The 5,608-nt window shown below is 35.9% G+C and overlaps 1 pseudogene; it reads left to right on the top strand.

The window, feature by feature from the left end:
* The first annotated feature begins 2 nt into the window (after window positions 1–2).
* LOC114615535 lies at window positions 3–4,709 on the top strand (annotated as a pseudogene).
* Window positions 4,710–5,608: the final 899 nt, after the last annotated feature.

Genomic DNA, 5,608 nt, shown 5'->3' with positions numbered 1-5,608 from the left:
TTTATGGTCAAATGAACTCTACTCTAGAAGTCAGCTTTAGAAGATGGGAAGACTTAGAAATATGGAATATCTGGATCACAACTTCACAATGGGATGTCATCACAAATAAAAGATTTCAGCCTTGATTTCTTCCATGGGACTATCACTTTTGCACACCTTCATGGTGAGATTTCTAAATTTGGGAATTTTATGCAAACAATAGACACCTCCATATACCCAATAGATCTTTTCAAAACTAAACTGTGGTGGAATTATTTTAATTGTTCAACCTCCAAAAATAACAATAGCAAAATTGATCATTTTATATTCAACAACACATGGGAATGGTTAGCAGAGCAGAGATTTCACATGGACCTGAGTGAAGAAGGTTACAGTTTGTATAGTGCTGCGTATACGGTGGCCCATACCTACCATGAACTCATTTTTCAACAAGTGGAGTTTCAGGAAAAGACAAAAATCAGAGGATTATTCCTTGACTATCAGAAAGTAAAGTTTCTTACATTTCATTATGCTTAGATTTATTAATATGACATTTTAAATGGCCCCTGACAAACTCACATTCATTTGTTAGAGATTATATTCTCAATAAAAATATTTCTATACCCCAAATTCTCTAATGAATATTTCACAAGAATAACATTTAATACGAAAGAATATATATTGTATGAATATTAGTGACTTTTGTGAAAATTTGCCTCAACATTTTAACAAATGAATCCAATATTTAAAATAGGAGCCAAGAGTTTTATCATCAAAACCTTAAATGATGACTAGGCTAGGATACTTTTCTCAAGAATTGATATATGCACTGTGATTAATAGTTATACATTGATCCGGGCGGTGGTGGTGCCCACCTTTAACCCCAGCAGTTGGGAGGCTGAGAGAGGCGGATTTCTGAGTTCGAGGCCAGCCTCTTCTACAGAGTGAGTTCCAGGACAACCAGGACTATACAGAGAAACCCTGTCTCAAAAAAAAAATAGTTATATATTTAAAGTAACATTTATAGAAACTTAAATGACAAAGACAGCACATTTTACTAAGTTTATGTTTATTTCACATACATATACTATATGAACACAATTAACCAACTCCTGTTCTTTTTTCCCAGAACTTCCAGATATTCAGGCTTTCAAGTTATTCTTGCATACAAGGTTTCACTTCGTTAATAATTTTTGCTACACATGTGCATGCATGCACACGCACACACAGCATCTTCATTGTTATTTGATAAGCATTTGTTCTAGCACTTTTTACCTTGGAATATTAATATGAGGTATATTAATTTTTAATGACCCATGAGATATATTTTACTACATGGACTAACTTTAATACAGCTGTCCTTTCTGGAAGCTGTTTAAAAATTAGGGGACGTCCTCAATGTCACATTGTGTGAATTGATGTGCACGTATAATTATGTAATGATGCATCTCATTTAGGTGGCTTCTGTGCTGAAGACCAGAGTATTTACTAACCCTTTAGGAGAACTGGTGAAGATGAATCCTAGAGAAAGGCAGTGTGCTGTATATGACATTTTTGACATTTGGAATTCTACACAAGGTTGTGGATTCAAAGTGAAAATAGGAAGCTATTATCCTTGTTTCCCACAGAGCCAAAAACTTCATACATCTGATGATTTTGAATGGGCCGCAGGAATAACATAAGTGTGTATGCCACAATTTTTATTCTTTTCAGTATACCTTAATTTTAAAATATGTGGCAATGAAGTGTTAGCTCTGCAATTAAGAACAATTACTGCTTTTGCAGAAGGTCCATACTCAGTCACCAGTGTCAAAATTTGGTAACACACAACTTCCTATAAATCAAGATCACAGGATCAAAGGCCTCTGGATTACGCATGCGTATTCTCCCTATACTAATGAAACACATATATTAAATATAAAGTTATATATATATATATATATATATATATATAAGAAAATTTTGTAATTTTGTGTAAACAACTTGATAGCCTAATGAAGAGAAGCATATACCCATTAACAGAAATATTTCTCCACATTCAAGGTTTTCTTTTAAGGTCAGAAAAACTTCTGTAGGAGTCTTATTCAACATTCTTTGTTCATAGTTATCAAACAAATTTTTCCTGAGGCACCTTTTCATCTCTCCCCACCAAACTAAGTATCCTTATATTTTTATTTATAAATCTCATCAAAGAAACTTGTGCAACATAAATATTCCTTTTGAATTTAATCAGCTTAGAAAGGATTTTCTTAATCTCTACAACCCAAAAGTTACACATATAATACAGATGATGTAGTAAATATTGTTTAACATTCAAGCATGACACAAAATAATAAAAAACATGAAATTGATGTGATGCTGGATACCAGCAGAATATGTGTAGCCATACCTGCTAATGACATATACATATAACGAAATGAGTATGTATATGTTTATATATGTGTACGTGTTTTTTGTATATGTATATGATGCACATGCATATGTTTATGGTGTACATGTGTAGGCATAGAATGAATATTATATATATTATATATATATATATATAATATATATATATATATAATATTTCCTCAGGTTCCCACCTTCATGTGTAGTGTGATATGAACAGATGGATTCAGGAAGATTTATCAGGTACAAACACCAGAGTGATGCTTTGATTGTACTCAGTGCCCAGAAAATGAGATTTCCAATGAGACAGGTACATGTTTGCATGCAGGAAAAAAAATTCTTATTTTGAGTATCTTCTCTTTCCTAACTAGAAATTAGAAAAGGCCTAGAGGAAGACTAAAAAACTGAAATCTCTGTTTCAGAATTTAATCCTTTGAATGGTTTCAACAATTTTGGATCCAGCAAATAACCTGAAATATATTCTACAAACAACTTATTTCTCTCACAATATAATACTGACTGATTTTATATTTTGCAGAAGACATTTAGGGCAAAAACATCTGAAAACATTTTTAAACAAAAAATTTATGATTAGTCTATGCATATAATTAGCCTTCCTTGATTCTTTCTACACAGCCACTTGCCTATATGATTGGTTCACAATCTTTCCCTCTTATTAGCCAGGTTGGTCCCTGACAAAGAATTAGGAGATTAGCTGACTTAAAGGACAAAGCATTTGATTTCAAAGAATTAGAACAACAGTGAAGCTATCAAGAATGCACACAAAGATGTGAGAGTGCCCATCAGTAATCACACCCCAGCTAAGGAAACAGAGGTGAATGTGGAAGTCCATGAACGTCATGCCATCCAGCTTGGAGAGTGTAGTTGGGGAAAACACCTTACCATAGAGAGATCTATGTGCCATACAGCTTCAATAAGAGAAATATGGCTTTATGCAAACAGCATTTGCATGAGGAATAATATGGACTTGTACACATGTGCCTATAAAAAGGGCAAAACCCTCAAAGCCAAAAAAGTACATAATGCATTTCATCATTTGGCATTGAGAACTATGTATACACACCACATAGATTGGTGAGTAGTGTGTTTAAGATGTCAGGAATTAACTAATATTAGATTATGCAAATTAGTATTCATAATGTACTGAAAAAAGTCAGTCTTTCTTCCTTCCTTCCTTCCTTCCTTCCTTCCTTCCTTCCTTCCTTCCTTCCTTCCTTCTTTCCTTCCTTTCTTTCCTTAAAAAATAAGTATTACTTTCTGCTCCATTCCCCATTATGGTGGGTTTTCTTCCATGACCAAACATAGGTTAATATAGAGCAACTGTAAGTCAGTGGTCCCAAGAACAACAACGAATGGAATAGATGCTCAAAAACAAATTATTTATAGAGGTATCATCTGAATAATACAAACACTAAATTATCAAGGACATAATTATTATATTTCATGAGGGCCTGTTGTTATTCACCAGCAGATATGGAGCAATGTGTGAGATGTCCAGGTGATAAGTATGCCAATTTAGAGCAAACCCATTGCCTCCAAAGAACTTTGTCATTTTTGGCATTTTGGCACTGGGGATGGCTCTAGGCTGTGTGGCTCTGTGCTTCTCTGCCCTTACTGTTCTAGTACTAGTCACTTTTGTGAAGTACAAGAATACTTCTATTGTGAGCGTGGATAACTGCATTCTCAGCTATACCCTGCTCCTGTCTCTCATTGTGTGTTTTCTCTGCTCATTGCTCTTCACTGGACATCCCAACAAGGCCACCTGCATCCTGCAGCAGACCACATTTGGAGTATTTTTCACAGTGGCTGTTTGTACTGTATTGGCCAAAACAATAACTGTGGTCATGGCTTTCAAGCTTACTACACCAGTAATAAACATGAGAGGTATGGTGGCATCAGAGATTCCTAATTTGGTCATTCCCATTTGTACCCTAATCCAACTTGTTCTCTGTGGAACTTGGCTTCTAACATCTCCTCCCTTTATTGACAGAGATACAAAGTCTGAGCATGGGAAGACCATCATGGTTTGCAGTAAAGGCTCAGCCATTGCATTCCACTTTTTCCTGGGTTCCTTGGGCTCCTTGGCTCTGGCGAGCTTCACTGTGGCTTTCCTGGCCAGGAATATTCCTGACAGATTCAATGAATCCAAGTTCCTAACATTCAACATGCAGGTGTTGTGCAGTGTCTGGATTTCCTTCCTCCCTGTCTACCACAGCACCTTGGTGATGGTCATGGTGATTGTGGAGATCTTTTCCATCTTGGTTTCTAGTGCAGTGGTGATAGGGTGTATCTTTGTGAACAAAGAAACTGCTGGCAGGTAGGTCCTCTGCTGAGAGAAAATAAAGGCTTCTCTGAGCCAAGAGAGCCAAACAAATAAGTCTCCATTGTCAAGGGGTTACTGATTTATGTATAAAGTGAAAATATAGGGATTATTTGCTTTTAGGAAAGATTTATAAACAGATTTGTCCAAATCATGTGGAGATTATCACCCACGGTTTGGAACGTAGATAGGGAAAATTGTCACTGGCTCTAGAGTAAAGAGTACAGTGTACAAGTGGAAGCTACTGTGGAGTACAGAGCCAAACAGATAGATGGCATAAATAAAAAACTGTTCTAGGCAGAGGGCCGAACAGAAAGATAGTGTAAATCAGGTGTATTCAGTCATATGAAGTTATATTGCCTCCCAGGAGACTCAAGTTCTGTCTAACTTGGGCAGCACGGGAATTCTGAGTTCTTTTCCTACACATGGAAACATAGGGAAGGCCTAAAGAATCAGCACATACAGTATTTTAGTTATTAAATTGTTTTTATTTTCAAGATGGGTGTGATTTTTGGGTTTGGGGTTATATTTTTCTTCTGGGAAATAGGTCAAGATAAAGTTTTTTTTTAGTTACTAGTGGGAAAAAGGTTTTGTCTGTGTGTTTTCAGAACAGACAATTAAGATATTTCTACCTCCCAGAATTATATGTGTTAGACATGACAGAGGCAGGCCACCAGAAGATTACATTCCAGAATTCAAACAAAAAATTATCTTGATACTAAAATTTGTTTTGAGAATTGTATATTCCAGAATACACAGCCTTGGTATATCTACTTATCAAGCAAGCTGAGCAGACCTGCTCGAACCACTGATGTCCTAGAATCTCAGCTGGATGCAGTGAAGACACAGACATCAGAGGCTTATCAATTTACCTTTCCCCTGCCCATCTTCTAATATCTC

The sequence above is a fragment of the Grammomys surdaster genome, unplaced genomic scaffold (assembly GCF_004785775.1).
Source record: "Grammomys surdaster isolate TR1022 unplaced genomic scaffold, NIH_TR_1.0 126861, whole genome shotgun sequence".
Lineage (NCBI taxonomy): Eukaryota > Metazoa > Chordata > Mammalia > Rodentia > Muridae > Grammomys > Grammomys surdaster.
The sequence above is the reverse complement of the archived record's forward strand: the minus strand, read 5'-3'. Positions and strand labels throughout refer to the sequence as shown.